Source organism: Gopherus flavomarginatus, chromosome 2, assembly GCF_025201925.1.
Source record: "Gopherus flavomarginatus isolate rGopFla2 chromosome 2, rGopFla2.mat.asm, whole genome shotgun sequence".
NCBI classification, from domain to species: Eukaryota; Metazoa; Chordata; order Testudines; family Testudinidae; genus Gopherus; species Gopherus flavomarginatus.
The window spans coordinates 192230778-192252409 of record NC_066618.1 but is presented as its reverse complement, the minus strand read 5'-3'; the positions used below and the strand labels follow the sequence as shown (position 1 = coordinate 192252409).

The 21632-nt window shown below is 41.5% G+C and overlaps 2 protein-coding genes across 6 annotated transcripts in view; one reads left to right on the top strand and one right to left on the bottom strand.

Annotated features, from left to right (window-relative positions):
- Window positions 1-21632, bottom strand: part of CARMIL1 (capping protein regulator and myosin 1 linker 1) — a 280248-nt gene that overhangs the window by 203179 nt on the left and 55437 nt on the right. Inside the window, exon 2 of one of the 5 annotated variants that reach the window (XM_050941777.1) lies at window positions 1264-1371. The exons of the other annotated variants lie outside the window; for them this stretch is intronic. The gene's annotated coding sequence lies outside the window, so the exon portion shown is untranslated. The remainder of the gene's footprint in view (window positions 1-1263; window positions 1372-21632) is intronic. 5 annotated transcript variants of the gene reach the window in all.
- Window positions 1-21632, top strand: part of LOC127045612 (uncharacterized) — a 251489-nt gene that overhangs the window by 216003 nt on the left and 13854 nt on the right. The gene's annotated exons all lie outside the window — the stretch shown is intronic.

The following is a 21632-nucleotide window of genomic DNA, read 5'->3' as shown; positions in this document are numbered from 1 at the left end:
CCTAAGTGATGCAACTTCTGCTATGTGAATAATGTAGCTGAAGTTGACATACTTAGATCTACTTACCACGGTGTCTTTGCCTCTTGCCCTGGTGGAGTACTGGAGTCAATGGGAGAGCTTATCGCATCTAGTTAAATCGACCCCCGCTGGATCGATCGCTGCCTGTCGATCCAGTGGGTAATGTACACACGCCCTTAGTGTTTGTACAGCACCTACCACAATGGGGCCTTTAGGCAGTACTGTAATACCACTCATAATAATAATACGACTAATACTTCTTGTAGGTTAATTAGGACCATTATTTTCTAAGGGCAGATCATGGAAATGAGTCTAACAGGCAAGTAAAGAGTCTGATGTCAGTCTAGAGAAGAAGACAGAACCCCAACAACGGTTTAACTTCTACTATTTTCAGTATTCTATCATGCCCACCAATAAAAACAAAAGTCAACATGACTCTGTTCACGAGTATTCATGAGTTAACCCTTCAGAGGCCTCTCCCACATGAAAATTAAAGTGATCCAGAAAAAGTCACCTTATTGATGCCAATAACACACTGAACAAGAACACTGTTAGTTTGAGTAAGAAGTCCAGTGAATTGTAGAGTTGTCTACATTTTCTTTTAGCATGGCACTCAAGACTGGCACAAGCAAAAGAGTGTAGCCCTGTGATGCATCTCTCTGACATGTAAGATTAGATGCAAAAATGTATAGCTTTGTACTCCACCTAGCCCTGTAAGTTTCATGTTAACTCAAGTATCACTCAAGAACAAGCTAAGACAACTCAATGCCAGCAAGTTTATCCAAACAGGTCTTGATAAGGTTTACAAAATCCAGTGCATCATCTACAAGCAAATTATGGCTTGTAGCAGTCTTATTAGCAGTTGACAGTGCATTGACCACAAGTTGAAGGTTCTGATCTGTCATTAATGCCCTTTGGTCTCTAGATAAATCCAAAGATGAAACCAGAGGAACAAACAACCCATGGCAACCACCTGGCCATTTCTGCCTAGCTGACCCATGACAGCTAGAGTAGGTATCAGACAGTTTGCCATCTTGAAATAAGACTATCATCTAATTTGGCAGCAGCCTAGCAATCGAAATTCTGATCCACTCTCTCAAATATTGACTGACAGACATCTCTCAAATATTGACTGACCAGTGTGATCTGATCAAATTTACACTTCCGATTTATCTTTTGAAACACTGTTGGCACTTCCATCCACAGTTGCTCACCAGCCAAACTGTAAATGTAACATCTTCGTACCTTAATTCACAGTGAAATCCCTCAAGTCAGGAACCATGACCCAGGACTATTTGAGGTTGTCTGTAATTACAATGCCTTCTCTGGTTTCAGAGTAGCGGCCGTGTTAGTCTGTAATTGCAAAAAGAACAGAAGTACTTGTGGCACCTTAGAGACTAACAAATTTATCTGAGCATAAGCTTTCTCTAACATTGAAAATTTCAGAATGGGCTCATTTTTAATTAGCCGGTCTCAGGTCAAGTAACTATTAGTTTTCCAACTTCTGCTAGCCATGAGAACCAAACAAGAATGTTTAATAAGAAATATTTCTATGAGTCATTAAAAGTTAAGCATTAAAATTATTCAGCTCAAGCCTAAGTCACCAATATGTATTAGAGAGAGAGAGAACGCTATCTTAAAACTGCAGATGATTTAAAAAAAACAACAAAACACAACACTCCCCAAAAAAGAGAGTATGCAGAAAGTCTCTCATATAAGCAGATCATCAATACCCCAAAAAATACATAAATCTCTTTCATTTGGATCTCATTCCAATTTTTTTATCCAATCCTATTAAATCAATTTTTAATTTTTTTTGCCCACTTTCATTCTTGCTGAACTATCCTTAATTTTCCTTGGTTCAGCAAGCAAACCTATAAACAGTGACAAGCTTCACAATACAGTGGAAACTAGGGAGACTGTTCAAGAAAAGTAGCAATAATTCACATACTGGACATATTTTTGCCTTCAGTTTAAACTACATTCATTAGACTCTTTATCCAGCATTAGCCTATTACACTATTTTTAATTACAATTGCCTTCCCTCCCAAAAAAAACAAAAATACCTGAAAAAAAAACACAAAATCAAACTAATCCAAAACCACGCTAAGTTTCCACCTCCAAGTTCAAGGATTTGGTTGGAGCTCCTTTGCTCTGATCAGAAAAGCATGAATCAGATTGACTGTCATGATCAGGTCAAGATGAAGAATGCTGAACAAGTAGACGGAGCTGCTGAGCTTTTCGCTTGTCCCTCCAAGATAGAAGAGAAAGGAGTAAGTAGAAGAGAGAAGAATAACCACACTGGGTGGGAGAAGAAGAGAGCCTGGTAAAATAAACATTGTGAATCTAAATTTTAGAACAAATATGCATTAACTGGATTACCGTTGTACAACGTTCATAATTAGTCATTTGTACTCCACCCCCTCACTGTTCTGAGATTCCATCACGTGACATGTCAAAGAAATGACGCAAATCTACTTACAGTAGATAGAGGATTCCTGCAATGCATCTCCTGTGAATTAGTGTTTATTACAAATATAAGAGAAGGAATATCTCACTTTGACTAACCAATGAAAAATAATTTACCAACAAAAATTCATTTCCTAATATGCAATATTAAATTTGTCATGTGACAGTTTACATGGATATGTAATATCCGAACACTCAGTTACGGTCTTGGTTAAAAATATACCAGTAGAATATTAAGATACTTACTTCTGACAAAATTCTGCACCAAAAAATTAAAAATTTTATGCCAAAAAAATTAAAATTCTGTGCACAATATTTTAAAATTCTGCAAAAACTTTGCATATTTTGTTAATAAATAAATGTGGATGCTCCAACATGGCAGTGGGGAGCACAGGCCACTGGCTATATGGAGGTGAGCAATCACCCTGAAGCCTCTCCTCTCCCAGGATACAGACTCAGCAGTGAAGCTGCATCTGACCGACAGAGCAAGGGCCAGGCATGCCCCAGAAACCTCTCAGGGCCTTTCCTCTCTGCACTGGCTGTACCACCACTGCAAGTGAGAGGGACAAAGTGCTGCATGCACGTCCAATCTAGCCCTCAATCCAGATGTGGGGCAGGTAGGCTGAGCCAAGCACAATCCAAGTGTGAAGGAATTTAGTGTGGGGAGATCCAGATGTGGGGTGAGAGGGTTGTGTGTGGGGTAATCTGGGTGCTGATGGCCTGGTGGGGAGTCCGGGCGTGGATCTGGATGTACAGGATTTGATTGGGGGGGTTCTGGTAGAATGGGAATCTGCAGGGGGTCTGAGTGTAGGAGTGGTGACAAGTTCCCCCTGGTGTGCCACCTAGAACTGGGGTACCAATGAGCCCCCCTAACTCACCAGCTTGGGATACCTTTACACCAATGGTCAGCAACCTTTCAGAAGTGGTGTACTGAGTCTTCATTTATTCACTCTAATTTTGCGTGCCAGTAATACATTTTAATGTTTTTAGAAGAGCTCTTTCTATAAGCCTATAATACAGAATTAAACCATTGTTGTATGTAAAGTAAATAAAGTTTATAAAATGTTTAAGAAACTTCATTTAAAATTAAATTAAAAATGCAGAGTCCCCCGGGATCGGTGGCCAGGACCCAGGCAGTGTGAGTGCCACTGAAAATAAGCTTATGTGCTGCCTTCGGCACGCGTGCCATAGGTTACCTACCCCTGCTTTACACTGTACTGCTGTGTCCAGCCTGCCAAACCCTCTCCCAGGCTCCAGCCTGCACTTTCACCAGCACATATACAGGTAGGGACATACCCAGTTACATGCAGATACTGTGATCAGTTATGCATGGAGAGGAGGCTTCAGCTAAAGGACTTCCCAGCTACTCAAGCATGCACCCCTCTCTGGAGAGTAAACCCAAACTTATACCATCTTGCACTGCACAGAGAACTATACAGCATAACTCATGATATTTGCCCTCTCCCTCAATGTGGAGAGGAAATATATAGCAGCTTTCTATTCCAAGTTATGACTCCCACTCACACTGGTTTTAAATAAAGCAAAAACAAGTTTATTAACTACAAAAGATAGATTTTAACTGATTATAAGAGATAGCAAATGGATCAAAGCAGATTACCTAGCAAATAAACAACACACACAAACTATGCTTAATATACTAAAGAGATTGGATATTATTAGCAAATCTTCACCCTAACTGATCATACAAGCAGGCTGCATATTCTTAAGGGGCAAGCTGCACTTGCTTATAGCTTAAAATCCCCAGGTGTTCCATTCACAGGCTAAAAATCCCTTTAGCCTGGGTCCAGTACTTCCCCCAGTTCAGTTACTGTTCCTTAGGTGTTTCCAAGAGTCTCTTTGGGTGGGGAGTCAGTAAAGAACCATGATGATATCGCTCCCCTGCCTTAAACAGCTTTTGCATATGGCGGGAATCCTTTGTTTCAAAGCTTGGTTCCCATGCCAGTCAGTGGAAAAATATTGCTATTCCAAGATGGAGTCCAGGACCAGGTGACCTGGTCACATGTCCCTGTACTGTTACAGCAGCCATGAGTCGCAGCCATCTGTAGCATCCTCAGGAAGGCTCCCCAGTGGAAGATAAGCTTCTTCTAAGGCAGGGGTTCTCAAACTGGGGGTCGGGATCCCGCAGGGGGTCACGAGGTTATTACATGGGGGGGTTGCGAGCTGTCAACCTCCATTCCAAACCCTGCTTTGCCTCCAGCACTTATAATAGTGTTAAATAAATTTTAAAAGTTGTTTTTAATGTATTGGGGGGGAGTCGCACTCAGAGGTTTGCTGTGTGAAAGAGATCACCAGTAAAAAAGACTGAGAACCCCTGCTTTAGGGCCTGTTGTTTTCTCCTAATCGCCCTTCAACCTGAATGGGCCCTTCCCAGCCAGCCACCTAGACTGTGAGCCTTTTGCCTAGTGGGCATTCCCCAGGTGTGTAAACATTTGTAATACAGATACACAGTTAATATTCCTAACTTCAGATACAAAAATGATACATGCATACAAATTTGTATCATATTCAGTAAATCTTAATCTTTCCAATGATATCTCACATGACCTACTTGCATAAAATACATTAGAATTATGTCAATCATATCATAATAATATCCCTATGAAGAATATGGGGTGCAGTGTTACAGAGGGTGGGGATTCAAGTGCAGTGGGATTAATGGGACGAGTGGTCTGGGTGCAGGCTTGGGGATCCAGATGCAGGTGGGAGGGGCTAGGCAGGGATCTGGGTGCAAGGGGGTAGGATTTGGTGGGGGGCAGGTCCGGGTGCAGGCGGGTTGGGTGAACTGGTAAGCAGCTCCTCATACAGTAACTCTTCCCCCACGGCTAAGGAGTGATGGGGGCAGAAAGCTGGGGGCGGGGGCAGGGGGAGAGGTGCACAGAGCCTAAGGGAGGTTTGTGAGAGTGGGTCTGATCCTGACCCAGACCCAGCCACTCCTTGCAGAGGAAGAGGAAGTCCCATCCTCCCCCACACCCATCCCAGCTGGGACTCGCAACTGAGCCCGGCGCAGGGTAGGAGCCACTGGCCAGCCCCTCAACTCCCCTCTTTCCCCCACAGTGTTTTACCTCCCCACTGGCTGCTAATAATGTGAGTCTTATTAAAAAATAATTTAGCACTATTTCATTCATACTGTTTATCAGCGAAATTTTACCCATTTCCTAACATGGAGGGAAGGGTAGCATAAATGGGGTCAAGGGCCTGTGGTAGAATTTGAAACCCTTTTCAGACACTTACAATCTTACATGGACAGGTGGTTTGCATCAACATCTGATAGTTACCAAGTAAATTTGTGTTGGATAGGGATAGATTGGGGCGGGGGCAGGGTGCTGTACCTTTATGCAATTCCTAATAGAGTAGTTTTAAAGAGTATCAATTTTTTTGTGCTTGTCTCTCTCTACCACATGTCTACATTAGAAATTCAGGTCTTGTCTACCTGGGTACTTTAGGGTTAACTGAAAAAGTGTTTTTTTTTTTAATCTCACAAGAGACTGAAAAAGTGAGAAAATACAAGGAAGAGGGAGCTTAAGTGATTAAATACTAATTATCAGGATGGATAAAAATCAATGATTTTTTTAAAAAAAATTACAAAATCGGATTTTTTTTGACAAAATGCTTTTTGAGGAAAAAAACCTATCTAAAGATAGTTTTAATTAAGATACATTATAGCTCAGATATCTTATCATGGAATAGGGATTATAAATTATAATTATATGGTATGAGAAAATGTAGTCATGTAATTTTTAAGAAAAGTTTTGTAAATGAATTCTAATAGTTCATGGATCAGGGACCCAATCTTATGGGGCTGCAGGGGCTTCTGTACAGATTATTTAGGTTAATCTTTCTATCTACCCAATGGGACACAGTGCTCAGTCTAGAAGATACCATCAGAGATGCTTAGTTTCGCAGTTCTCAAACTGTGGATTTGTGTCTCCAGAGATAACATGCTTGTTAACAGCAAAAGCATTTTTAAATAAATAAATGAGAGAGGTGAGAAATAACTGACCCCAACCCTCTGCAAATTTGTGTACACAGAGTCAATCCTTTACATCTCTCTAAAAGTGCCAAGTTCCAATAAGTTCAAAAAATAGAAGATTGTTGGGGGCAGAATAGATCTGAACAAGGAGAAGTCTGGAGATAAATGTGAGAAGGGAAGGACAAGCAGTAGAAACAAAAGTGAAACTGAGCAACATATTACAGAAGTCTTGAGGTTTTTCTGATTGTAGCCTTCATTGATTTGAGATCTACCATCTCTCACTAGAAAGGAAAACCTATAATGGCAGGAGGCTGTAAAAGAGACCCACTTTGGGAATATTTTAATGAAGATCCTCCACCTGTGGGTAAGACGGGCATGTGTGCAAAATGCAAACAGCACAACAAAGAAATGCAAGGCCTGGTTGCCTGAATGAAACAACACCATGAGAAGTGTTCCTTCTCAGGAGGAAGCTGCCTTGGAGATGATGAAAGGAACATGTCTGAACATGCAGCATCTTCAAGTTGGTAAACTTTTTGATTTCATACTCCTTAAGGACTACGTGTCTTCCTTCTGGACTATTCTTGAATTCTCATGTTTGAGCAAAAAACATAGTTGTTACTCTATGGTACTATCATTTTAGATGCAGTTGTGATAAAAAAAAATATATAGCCGAAATAGGCTGATCTTCCTTTTACAATTTCACCGTTAAAGTAGTACTGAGTGTCAGTGAATGCAATGAGTAATACTAAATGAACAGTACGGTAAAAATTAAATAACTTCACTGACTTATTTTGTTTAGGAGAATCCATCCTCAACATACAGGATTCTGAACACTATCCACCTTCAAGATCACCATCATTTTCTATACTTTCAGAGTTATCTGCCAATGATAGTGTTTCAGTCACATGATGTATATCGCATAGCCAGAGTATATCAGCTGTAGCAAACAGACAAACAAACAAAAAACCCTCCATAATCCAGAAACAACCATAGATAAATTTGTGATAAGAACCAGATTACAAAAAGAGGTAATAGATAAAAAAAATTACCCGGTTTGTTTATGCAACAAACTCTCCTTTTCCTACGATTGAGAATCCACACTTCATTAACATGGTTCAGTCAGTAAGACCAGGATACAGTCCACCCAACAGCACAGATGTGGCAGGTAAATTGATGGATAAAGTGTATTAAAGAGAAATTGAGCAGCGTGCAAAAGGTCTAGAGGGTAAAATTGTTAACCTGAGTCTTGATGAGTGGAGCAATGTCCACAATCATCTTGCTGTATGTGGCTGTGTGACAACAGAAGAAGGGAAATGTCTTCCTTACAGAAACAATTGATACATCAGGAAATGCACACGCAGCAGAATACTTGCAAGAGGTAGCAGTAAAAGCTATAACAAACTGTGGGAAAAAAATTCAAATGTCTAGTACGCAGCTTGGTCACAGACAATGTTGCAAATGTATCCAAGATGAGAAGAAATTATTTAGAAGAAAGTGAAGAGAGTCCTAAGCTAATAACATATGGTCATTTGATGCACCTCCTAGCCAAAGACTTCAGTGTTCCAGAAAAAAAGACTAATGTTGGTGAAATTGCAAAATACTTCTGTAACAACCACTTTGCAGCAGTTGCTCTGAAAAAAGTGGGAGGAACCAAGCTAACTCTCCCACAAGGCGTGCGCTGGAACTCAGTAGTAGGCTGTTTTGAGCACTATATCAAGAACTGGCCTAATCTGATGACAGTTTATGAACAAAATCGTGAAAAAATAGATGGCATTGTCACAGCCAAGCTCTTAACATTGGGCTTAAGAGAAATGCTGAGTACCCTGAAGCCTATTTCTGTAGCCCTGAACGAAATGCAGGGAAATAGCTGCTTTATTGCTCATGCTGTTGAAATTTGGAAGAAACTGAGTGAGATCTTAAAGATAAATATGCTATGACAGAGTTAAATTAGAAGCATTAAAAAAACCGAATGGGACAAGCACTATCTCCAGCTCATTTTCTTGCAAATATTCTCAATGCTTGGTATCAGGGTCAAACCTTAACTGCTGAAGAAGAGGAGCTGGCTATGACATGGGCATCTAGCAACCATTCCTCCAATGCCAACTATAATAAACTTCAGAGCTAAGGGTGAAACGTTGAAGAAATATATGTTTGCTGATGATGTTTTAAAGAAAGTCACACCAGTGAACTGGTGCAAGTGACTTAAGCACTTGGATTCAGCGACTGTTGAAGTGATAATCTCACTTTTAACAGAAGAAGCTTCTTCTGCCAGTGTAGAAAGACTATTTTCTTCCATTGGACTAATTTATTCCAAATTGAGAAATTGTTTGGGACCTGAAAAGCTGAAAAACTTGTTTTTCTTTTCCAGATCATGAACAAACAGGAAAATGAAGGTGAAGACAACTGAGTTAGCTGCAGAAGCCAATATTTTAAGTTTCGCGCATTGACATGGCTGACACAGTCGGTTAAATTTTTGTTTTAAAATATATATTTCATTTCACTATTTTAGTTAAAAACCAATTTTTACAAAAGCAAACCTGATTTTAAAAAAACGTGACTGTTTAACTAGATTCAAAAATTCATATGCTTTTTTTGTTAAAATATTGCATGTTTGCTGTTGAAGAAAAAAATCCAGACAACATAACCTTGTTTTAGTTAAATAAAACAATTTTAATGTCTGTTTGGTGATGTTCTCCTCCTAACACAGCATGGCAAGAAAATCCTCCAAATATTAATGATTAACCCGTTGAATTGGAAATATTTATGAAGTCATTGGGAGCTGAATTATCTGCTTCAGTTACCTTTGGTAAATGAAATAACCAAATCATTCATTTTCTGATTTAGCTGTAAAACTAATCTGAAAAGTTGTCTAAATAAATCACTTTAAAAATGTGTAGTGTGTACCTTCTAAAAATGAAACCTACATCTATCTCTGAGCTGTGAAGAATATGTATTAAGGTTATTACAACCAACAAGAATGCCCTTTTATGTAGAAATCCATGATTAAATCGAGTCTTCCTGACTAGTGATTTAAATCAAATCCACCCTGCTACTTATTATAATAATTTATTTAACTGAAATACTTAACACACATTTAGGAGAAAGCACATCTTTCTTAAAGATTCATTTCAATTAACATGTTAGGAAGCTTGTAGTACACATTTCAGATTGTCAACAAAACTAAGCAAAAGCAGACTTGACATTCCTGGTATTTTCAAGGTAAAAAACACAAGTGAGAGCTTCCCTTTTTCTTCACTTCTTCTTTACTTCTTTATATTTCACAAGATATGAAAAGGCACAAATCTATTTTCTCCTATATCATCTTTACAAAATTAAAAATTACTCTAAGATGTTACATCGCACCACATACATTTAGAGCTCTAGTTTACCAAAACCAAATGTCTTATGAAATGTTAATAAAAAACGATTTGAAACCTTGCGGCAATGTCAGGAGTGAATACCTAAAAATCGACCTTCAGTGCAGGACTCGCTCAACGTGTAATGTGAAGGGCATGGCTCCAACATGTACTGGCCTTGTTCTGAGTGGGAAGGGCTCCTCAAGGGATATGTTTATTCAGCCCACTTTCAATTTTACAGGCCTCTAAAAAGATTCTGATCTCAGCTGGGGTCTCTAAAGCACTACTGTAATGCAGATAAAAAAGTGACACTCAGATCTCAGTGGTTCAGGAATGAAATTAGCTATCAACATTACCCAAAAGAGCCACAGAACAATATACCAACTGTAGTTGATAAAATCATAGTACTCGGTCAGTCATTGTGCTGTGAGAATAATTTAATACAGTAAAAGCAACCTCATTGGTTAATAACTAAATCATAGATTGCTTTAATATCATGTCCTGCCCAAAAAAAAAAAGAAAAGAAAAGAAAAAAGACTGCAGGAGACACATTAGAATCATAGATTATTAGGGTAAAGAGCCACTTGCGGCTTGCTAGCCTCAGTCTGAGTATCACTAAAATAAATACTAGCAAAGAAGCAGATCTCATTGAAATGCCTTGTTGTTTGAAAGCCCTAGCCAGGCTCCAGCTCAGTGAAGTATCTAACTCTTGTTTTCATCTATCTAGGCAATATCCACATAGACTATGCACTGTCTGCTCCTTCCACGGAGCTCTTCAAATCACAATTTTGAAAATGTGTGCCATGACTCCTGATCACTCATTCCAAGTAAACTGCTGCAGACACAAATTATTTTCCATTAAACTGAAACAGAACAATCTCCATCAGTCAACAGAGAGCAATACTGTACAGTTGCATGCACAGCAAGCAGGAGGCTCCCGGGAGCATCTCCAAGGCAGAGGGCAGGGGCAGCACATGGCAGTGAAGGGAGGGACAGCTGAACTGCCCAGCAATTGATAGCCTGCTGGGCAGCTGCCACACAGGGAATTTAGGGGAGCAGGGAGCTGATAGGGGGACTGCCAGTCCACCCTGGTTCCAAACCCCCACCAGCTAGGTCCAACAGGCTGCTCTTCCAGCAAGCAGTGGATAAAGCAGGCAGCTGCCAAACAACGTATAAGGGAGCATTGCGCAACTTTCAACGAGCATGTTTTCTAATTGATCAGCAACATAACAACATTAACCGGGACGATTTTAAGTGAGGAGTTACGGTATTATTAAAACAAATTTTTTCAGTTTTTCCCTGGAGGGTCTCAGAGCCCAAGCTCCAGCCCAAACCTCTACACCAGGGGTTCTCAAACTTCATTCCACTGCAATCCCCTTCTGACAGCAAAAATTATTACACAACTGAGGGGGAGGGGGAACCAAAGCCTGAGTCCGCCCGAGCCCTTCTGCCCTAGCTGGGGGGTTGGCAGAGCCTGAGCCTCAACACCCCAGGCAGGGGGGCCAAAGCTGAAGCCCAAGAGCTTCAGCTCCAAGCAGGGGGCTTGTAACCTGAGCCTTGCTGCCAGGGATGAAGCCCTCAGGCTTTGGCCCTGGGCCCCAGCAAGTCTAAGCCAGCTCTGGTGACCCCACATTGGGGTCCTGACCCATAGTTTGAGAACCGCTGTTCTAAACAGCAATTTTATATCCCCTTAAGCTCAAGTCAGCTGACCTGGACCAGCCACAGGTCTCTTATCGCAATGTAGACATATCCCAAATGTCTTAAGGCAGTGTCCCCAAAGTTTTTAACCCCTACCTCCCCTTACGCCTATTCTTTCCACTCCTCCCCCGAGCCGGAAGTGTGGCTGCGGCTCCAGAAGGGGGAGGCCGCGGACAGGGGTAAGGAGGCTGAGGCTGGGGTCACAGCTTGGAGAGACGGGTGGGGCTGGCGGCTGGGGCCAGAAGCAGAGCTGGGCGGCATGCCTTCCCCGCCCCCTGTGGGGGCTGGTCTAGGCCCCAGCCATGACCCCCCAAATATTATTCCGCATCCCTCTGGGGGGGGCGCCCCACAGATTTAAGACCTTTGGTCTAAGGGTACGTCTACGCTGCAATTAAAAACCCACGCCTTCCCCAGGTCAGCTGCCTGGGGTTCACAGGGCTTGGGTTTAAGGGGCTGTTGTATTGCCGTGTAGATGTTTGGGCTCGGGCCAGCCCAAGCTCTGGACCCTCCCACCCACAGGGTACAAAACAACTAGAGTGTGAATTAAAACTGATTTAGTTATTTTGGATCCAGTTTGTGTGCAGACAAGCCTGTAAAGCAATGATGTTCTTGCTTTATAATTTAGGAAGAAGTAAAAAGGCAACCACAAACCAGGTTTTTTGTGAAAATGGGAGAGGAGAAAATGGTCATCAGAATGGGACTGCAAAAGCATGCAAGGGGGAAGTAGGTGTATTTAGAAAATAACTTCTGTGTATTTTCCTGTCTATGTAAACTATATTCTGGGTTAAATAAACAGGCTGCACTGATTCTAGAGTTAGGCATAGGGTTGGAAGTCAGAAATTCAAATTCTACTGGCAGTTGTGACTTAGCCGTCATATCAGTTTTCTCATCTATAAAATTGGGATAATAATGCTTTTCTTCCCCAGAAAGGATTTGAATATGAGGGTAGTAATATTTGAACCAAGCTTTGAAAAATGTGAAGTTCAGTATAAGTACTTAGCAGAATTATGCTGAAAGATCTTATGAGCAAACCTTTTTTTAAGGTATAGTTGCATTAAAGAGAAGAAATTTGAGTCTGTGTCCTTCTTGGCATCTTTATGATGTGTAAAGAAGCCCTGAGAGTGAGTGAGTGTGTGTGTGTGTGTTTTTTTTTTTCCTTTTGGTTTTCAAATGAGTGGTGGAAAAGGAGGAATGTCAAATAAATCAAAACATCTATATAAAATGTGTTATAGACGTGACTGTACAAATAAGTTTAGACACAATCCATGCTCAAGGAGCTTACAGCCTAAGGAGACATATTCTAAGCTCTTTGGGCTGGATTGTGTCTAAACAGTTGTATGTAGAGTGCTAGCTAGTGTGGCTGTGGTCCTGACTGTGGTTTCTTGGTGTTAATGCAATATCAATTTTAAATAATAAGGTGTCAAATGTGAATTTAGCTTTGTTAGCCTGTAATGGGACACGTGTCCTGAACCTTTAGCGAAGACAACTTTTCTCCCAGGAATTGAGGTGTTTGAGTTAAATAGGTGTTGACAAAAATCATGGTATTAAATCGCCTGGACAAAAATTGCTTTCCCTCTTTTAAGCATATTTAATATATACATGGCATCTTTCATATCCCACCAATTCTACAGTAAAGTATAGTGTCTTCTAGGAAAAACCAAGTAGACCACACTCGAATTTATTATGTTGATATAAAACATGAGTGGAAAGAATAGTTAACAAAAAACCTTCAAGTTGCCTTTTAAACATCCAACCTATAAAAGCAATAAAGACCCAGGTCCACATTTTTTTCTTTGTAGATCACCTTAAAATATTTATTTACTAGGTGGAATTAATGCTGAGTTGTTGGGGCGCCTCTGCATCAGGAGTTCTGAGGTAGTAGTGGTAAATGAAAGTGCAGAGATTGTATGGTTAATGAAAATTATTATGTACTTATGTTCTAACCTAAATGAACCCAAAGTTATAGAGAGAGATATGAGTCAAGGAAGCCAGAGGAGTATCAGAAACCTGGAAAAATCTCTGACTGGATGGGCTCAGGCGTTTGGTCACAAGCTGAGGTGGTTCAAAAGTTCTGGATTTTTTTTAAGCAGAATTTTTTTATTGTTTCTTTAAACAATCAAACACAGCAAGCAGCAAATATTTGGTCACACACTTCTGAAACCCCAAACCATATTCAGGTTTTGGCAGACTAATTTCAACTTTTCGATTAAAAAAAACAACAAATTTTGAAGGAAAGCAGACATTGTCCGTGATTTTTTCTGCTTTTTAAAAACCCCTAGTTTTTGATCCAAAAAAAGTTTTGATGGAAAATATTTGTCCAACCCTTTTAATGAGGCTTTAGTGCCTTTTAGCACTAGCTGATGCTGAGAACCAGTGATACTTTGTAAAGAAGTTTTCTCAAAACTGGGTTTGTGCCAAGATGCGGAAGGTTTATTTTTCCCAGGGCCACCCGTGAGGGGAGGAGCAAGTCTGACAATTTGCCACAGGCCCTGCAGGGGCCCCCACGAGAATATAGTATTGTATAGTATTGCAATTTTTTTTATGGAAGGGGCCCCCGAAATTGCTTTGCCCCAGACCCCCTGAATCCTCTGGGCAGCCCTGACCCATACTAACTCCATGTGGTTGTGCGTCATCCTTTGGCAGCAAGACCACATATAGAAATTTATCACTCTGCTTTTGCTTCCATGCTATGAGCTATGGATCTTTAACTCAAGGAATAACAAGCTCATAGTTTCACATTCGGAGGATCACTCAGACAATCCAAACAGCATATTATTACATTTGGCTATGCTGACTATAACCACTAGACCACAAACTGGTTCCACAGTCAGGAACAGAAACCCAGAATACAGATAACCAGTCTTCAATTGTTATGTGACAAATATTTGTCTAACCAATTGGCAGTGTGCGTGTGTTGTATCTCCTTTTATGGGCTGGTCCACACAAAAGAGAACAGCATGCTTTCCACTACAGCTTACTTTCATCTGTGAAATAGAAGAGGAATCTTCTATAGATCTGAAGGTTGTGGGTTCAAACCCTGAAGATAACACATATGGGCTGAGGGTAAAAGAAACTACTACCACCTTATTTTTCCTCTGCCACCTTTTTTTCCATACTGGCAGTTTAAAAAAACAAATGCATTGTTCAGCTTGAAGCTGGACATCCACAAGCACAGCCAAGTTTAAAATTCTTTAACTTAAAAAAAAATTAAGGCTGAAAATGCTGGTGTGCAGCAGAAAGAGCAGCTCTGCTGTAATATACGAATGATGCAGGGTGAAGCCAACATTACAGAGCTTTCTTGGGCTAAGGTTAAAAATTATCCAATAACCTTTCTGCATATTCCGGTGATGAAAGCTCTGCAGTAGTGCTGAAGCGCACAGCTTCCAGCCTTTTATGTTTCAGAAGTATGCTATTTTAATTTAAGTGTGTGCACTATTCAGCTGGATACAAATGTTTAATTATTGTAATTATATGCATACGTACTTTATCACTGGTTTTTCTAATGAGGCTGGCAGTGTGATAGAAGCTTGGCATTTTATTCACTGTTTAATTTCCATTTTTTATGCTTACTGTAACAGCTTGCTGAATGAGTACTGAACCAAGACTCTGATAAACAACAAAGGAAGTGGCACAGAAACACAGATCCTAACACACATTACACATATCCAAAAAAGCCTTGCTTGGTGCAGCCGTCTGTGGGAGGGTGGAGATGAGTGGAATACAAGCAGGGGATCCCAGGGTAACCTATTGGTCCATGAACAGATACACACTTACGCACTTTATTTACATTTCCCCTCCTATAGGAAGATTTCCCTTTGGAACTGCCTCTTTGCTGTCTGTCCTGGACACCCGCAAAATGCTGCTGTGGAGCGTTGCATGACCGCTCTTGTGGCTTCCATTTGCTTCCCCATCAGAAAGTCATTTTTCAGCAGGGAAGCAAAGAAATCCATGGGGGACAAATTCTGTGCATGCGCAGTGTCACAGAATGCCCCAGGAGTATATATACACTATAAATGGGTACATCTGGCTTGAAAGTCTAAATAATTTCTAGGAGGTTAAATTTGGCACAGGATAAGGTTATCCCACATATATTTCCACATTTCAAAAATTCCGTTCAAGGAGGATTTTACACAGGGCAGGATCAAGACTCTCTCAATATTCCTGCAAAACCTGTTAATGAGTGGCAGCAACAGAATGAAAACATGCAGTCCTGCAACTAGCCAGAACTTCATGTTTTTACACTCTGTACTAGATTTATAGGACACAAACTCAGAAGGACACGTCAAACTAATTCCTCCCACTTGCCCAAACATCACTTCTATGAACAAGTATCTACCCCATAATCCTCACCAGGCCTGCCAGACTGAAAGTGCCTTGGGTCACATCAGTTTCACTCTGTTCCTGCAGCTTTCAGCAAACAGTGAATGCTAGTGTCACAAGTAAACTAGAACAGAAGAAATGTCTCACTTGCTAACACTTGTTTTTCCAACTTGAAGTAGAAGTAAAATTTACCCAGGAAGTACCTTCGTTAAATGAAGATATTAGGAATTGCAATATACAAAAACCTGTAGGAGAACACTTTAACTTTCCTGGACACACAATAGCAGATTTAAAGGTAGCCATCCTGCAGCAAAAAAACTTCAGGGCCAGACTCCAAAGAGAAACTGCTGAACTTCAGCTCATTTGCAAATTTGACATCATCAGCTCAGGATTAAACAAAGACCGTGAATGGCTAGCCAACTACAAAAGAGAGTTTCTCCTCCCTTGGTGTTCACAACTCAACTGCTAGAAGAGGGCCTCATCCTTCCTGATTGAACTAACCTCGTTATCTCTAGACTGATTCTTGCCTGCATATTTATACCTGCCTCTGGAAATTTCCATCACATGCGCCCGACAAAGTGGGTATTCACCCACGAAAGCCTATGCTCCAATATGTCTGTTAGTCTATAAGGTACCACAGGATTCTTTGCTGCTTCATTAAATGAGACTCCACTAAAAATACTCTCTAAAACAGGCATCAAGTTGGAAGGAAAGAAGGCTAGTTTTATACGTAAAAAGACTCTTCCCACACTGACCAGGCACAATGCTTTCACAGCCTCCCATTCACTACTGAAATCCTGGCAAAAAGTTTCCTGCTAAAAGTAAGGTCTGCCCACTATCGTTTTCACTGCCTGCCTGGAAAGTACAACTTAATTACTAATTTATTAATTCAGCTCAACACACGGACTAAGCAGCCGAATGCCTAATTAATTGAAAAATAAAAAGCACCAGCGCTGATGTGTCAGCTTTAGCAATCTTGAGGCAAGATTGCTGGAGGGCAAAAAGAGTTAGCCTAGTCTGTCTCCTATGACAGCTTTGCTGACATTCATGGACTGTGTGACACTCAAACTTTTCATAGTACAAACTTATTCTAGACTTATTTTTATTTTTAGCACAGCTATGTGGTGAAGACTACACTTATCAGAAAAACTTTCCCTCTTCATATCACCTGTGACATTTTTTGCCAATTTTAATTTACTTAAGACATTAAACATTGCAATAGTCACAGGACAAAACCCATCTACCAAATTCAAAATGCAAGCAATGAGATTGCTTGGAGAGGAAGGAAGGTCCTGTGGTTAAATCACTGGATTGCGACTCAGACGAGAGATTCTGTGCAACCTTGTGCTGAGACTGTGACTTGCCGGTCAGTAAAGAGTCCTTTCCTTACAGGGGTGCTGAAAGGATAAATTCATTAATGTTTCTGAGGAATTCAGATATGGTAATAAGCACCATAGAAAAGCCTATATATTAAATGACATGTGCTGGCAAAATTTACAGGCTTATTGTTTAAAATTTAAGCTAGAGCCACTACCTCCCTCTAAATAACTCTGTTCCATTATATGATCTAAATAACTCTGTTCCATTATATGACAGATTGATTTATGCTCCCAACTCCTGAGGAAAAGAGAACTCAGTTAAATGGGTCAACCGGAAGTTTAGAAGGCAAGGCACAAAATATCCCAAGGTCCTAGAAGAAGTGCAGAAGTGAGAAAGTGCTCATGAGGAAATAAAAACTTCAATTTTGTGAACAAATGGAGAACAGAACTATCAGTGATAATATGCTGTGTATTGATAGAAGAGGTAGAGAGAGGAAGGCTTAGCCCTGGTCTACACTATGAGTTTAGGTTGAATTTAGCAGCGTTAGATCGATTTAAACCTGCACCCGTCCACACAACAAAGCCATTTTTGTAGACTTAAAGGGCTCTTAAAATCAATTTCTGTACTCCTCCCCAATGATGGAATTAGCGCTGAAGTCGACCCTGCTGGAACTTGGGGGAGGAGGGGCACAGGGGTCTGTGTGTTGCTGTTGCTTCAGGCACCGCTCCCAGCAGCTCCCATTGGCCGGAAATGGGGAACCACGGCCAATGGGAGTTGCTAGGGGTGCTGCCTGAAGCAAGAACAACACACAGACCCCTGTGCCCCCACCTTCCCCATGTTCCGGCCACTTTCTGGAGTGGTGTGGGGGCAGGCAGGCAGGGAGCCTGACCCTCCCCGGTGCACGTCGGGCCAGAGCCAATCTAGGTAAATACTAGGGGAGGGCAGGGGAGCCACAAGGAGCTCGTGGGCCCCAGAAAATAACGCCATGGGCCTCATATGGCCTGTGGGCTGTGTGTTTGAGACCCCTGTTCTAGACCCAGATGAATCCTCAACTAAATAAAGACAGGAACCAGTTCAAACTAGATTTAAAGGAAATAATTTTCGTTCAGTGTACTAAAAGGAACAAGAAGGGAAGTGGTCAAGGGTGAAACAGTTCTCAGACAAGAGGCCTACCCATTTTGCCTGGAAAGTATGCTGCTTAATCAGAGGTGACTCAGCAACAACAGGAAATATAAAAGGATCCATGATATCATTTCATGCAACTATATAATGGGAACAATTTTTAGCAAACTTGTAAAAATCTCACATCTAATTCCTCTTATTCAGCTTTTAGAACAAGAATTAACTTGTGCCCAACTGCAATGAACTTTTACAGCCAGCTTTTTGAGTTTTGTTGTCAGCATTACTATACTCATGAAACATAGGTTCAAACAGTAAACTTCACAGAAAAATGATTAATGTGCTTATATTAAGAAATCATGTTTATCTTTTGCATAGAAGTACCATTGGTATATGTTCTTGAACCACAAAGGAAGGCCCAACTCTGCAGTCACTAAAATCGTTGGGAATTTTACCACTGACTTAAGCGGAAGCAGTACTGTGTCTCTAGAATGCAATCATATTGCAAAAAGAACAATTATTCGAACTTCCCTCATGCCATTAAAAAGTGTTAGGTTTGGAACATCTGTCACAATGTCATATAAGAAAGCAGCAAATGAAACTTGCAATTTTTTCTAAAAACTGAGGAAACGGAAAATGCCAATATCTTTACCCAGTCAATCATTGTGTCAAGTTTTAGAATAAAAACAAAACTAAACCAAAAAACCCTACACATGTAAGGAAAGAGGGCAAGTTAGAGAAGATTAGATAGCTCACAGGGGACCTGGCTTCATCTTTTGCTGGTGTACAGAAGATCTCTCCATGTCCCGAGCCAATTTCTCCTTAACAGCTGCAACCTCTGTTTCCTCTCTTCTATTCTGCCTTTCCCAGGTTCCTGGAAATGACCTCTTGAGCCTTGCTTGACTGTTCCAAACAATTTCCAGCCTCTCAACGAGTGAAGGGGAAGCAGGATTGAGACAACAGGTTAGTTATTACTATATTGAAATATTGGAACCCCTACCCTGACCACAGATTTAACTGTTCTAAACAGATTGCTACTCCTCCCTATTCTCCCTGGCTTTTGGGACTGTCTCTCTCTCTCTCTCATATCCTAGTGAATATTTACTTTGCTCTTTGGGACAGTACTTCATCTACCTCCGTATGCAAAGGGACATTAATGTTTCTTAATCTATCCAAAACGTATAATCTACAAACACTGGTGCATCATTGTAAGGAATGTATGGATATGCTCATTTTGGTAACATGAGTCAAAGATTAAAGTGACTAGCAAACAAAAATTCAACAAGCTTCAGCATTACATGTTTAGTGTCTCAGGGTACCAACTCCTTCTGCATAGCTGCCATACTAGCAGTTGCCTCTTCGTCCTGGTCTACACTACAAGTTTAGGTCGAATTTAGCAGCGTTACATCGATTTAACCCTGCACCCATCCACACGATGTAGCTGTTTTTTTCGACTTAAAGGGCTCTTAAAATCAATTTCTGTACTCCTCCCCTGACGAGGGGATTAGCACTGAAATCCACCTTGCCAGGGCGAATTTGGGTAGTGTGGTCACAATTCGATGGTATTGGCCTCCGGGAGCTATCCCAGAGTACTCCAGTGTAACCGCTCTGGACGGCACTCTCAACTCAGATGCACTGGCCTGGTAGACAGGAAAAGGCCCTCGAACTTTTGAATCTCATTTCCTGTTTGGCCAGCGTGGCAATCTGCAGGTGAGCGCAGGTGAGTAGGCACTGTGTCTGTGTCTCATCAGCAGAGGTGACCATGATGGAGTCCCAGCATCACAAAAGAGCTCCAGCATGGACCGAACGGGAGGTACGGGATCTGATCACTGTATGGGGAGACGAATTTGTGCTATCAGAACTCTGTTCCAAAAGATGAAATGCCCAAACATTTGAAAAAATCTCCAAGGACATGAAGGACAGAGGCGATAACTAGGACCTGCAGCAGTGCCGAGGGAGGGTCGACTGATGACATGGCTTACAGGGTTGGCTTACAGGGAATTAAAATCAACAAAGGGGTGGGTTTGCATCAAGGAGAGAAACACACAACTGTCACACAGAATGGCCCCCTCAAGGATTGAGCTCAAAACCCTGGGTTTAGCAGGTCATTGCTCAAACCACTGAGCTATCCCTCCCCCCACTATTCCAGGCAGGACTGAATCTTCATTAAACTTTTCAAGGTGCCCCTGACAGGGCTCACTGAAACAATTGTCAGCCGTTGATTTCATGGAGGGAGGGAGGGGGGAGCAAATGAATACAAAACAAATCTGGTCTCTTTCTTGTTTTGATCCACTCCATCTCTCTTATACATCTTAGGCTGGCAACAGATGGTGCAGTATGATTGCTAGCCATCGTCATCTCCTGGCTGCTTGCCAGAAGACGGTGCAGTACGACTGCAGGCAGGACTGAATCTCCAGGAGACGAAACTTAAAAAGAGAATGACCTGGAGTCATTCCCATTTATGTCCAGGTCAACGAGGTCTGCCCGGAGAACCCATGTCTGCCCAGGCGCCCCTGACCAACCTCACCGAGGTCGTCTAAAAGAGCACCCAGCAGACGACTACAATGGCTACCAATCGTAATGCACCGTCTGCTGCTAAAAGGCAACGAGCCACTGCTGTGTAGCAATGCAGTCCCACGTCTGCTAGCACCCAGGAGACGTACGGTGATGGTGAGCTGAGCAGGCTCCAAGCTTGCCGTGGTATGGCATCTGCACAGGTAACCCAGGAGAAAAAGGCAAGAAATGATTGTTTGCCATTGCTTTCACAGAGCAAGGGAGGAAGGAGGGGGCCTGACAACATGTACCCAGAACCACCCGCGACAATGTTTTTGACCCATCAGGCACTGGGATCTCAACCCAGAATTCCAATGGGTGGCGGAGACTGCGGGAACTGTGAGATAGCTACCCACAGTGCAACGGTCTGGAAGTTGACACTAGCCTCGGTACTGTGGACGCACTCCGCTGAGTTAATGGTCTTAAGTGGGGAGACACACAAAACGACTGTATAAAATCGATTTCTAAAAAATCAACTTCTATAATTCGACCTAATTTCGTAGTGTAGACATACGCTTCCAAATAGTGCCACGCAGGCTATCCCAGAAAACTAGGGTCTATATAGCTTAGTATTCTAAAAACAAAATTGTACATCACATAACTTTGCTTGTAAGACGTACCCTCTTTTCTTGGGGCCATAAAGAAGAAATAAAAACGGGTGAATGCAGGCCTCTGGCTGCTCCACTTTATTTGAGCTCCCATCATGAGACTGACATTTTCAAGAGTGATATCAGAAGCCGTATAATCCATTAAAATATTCCCATCAGTTGATACCTCAGCCTGACTGA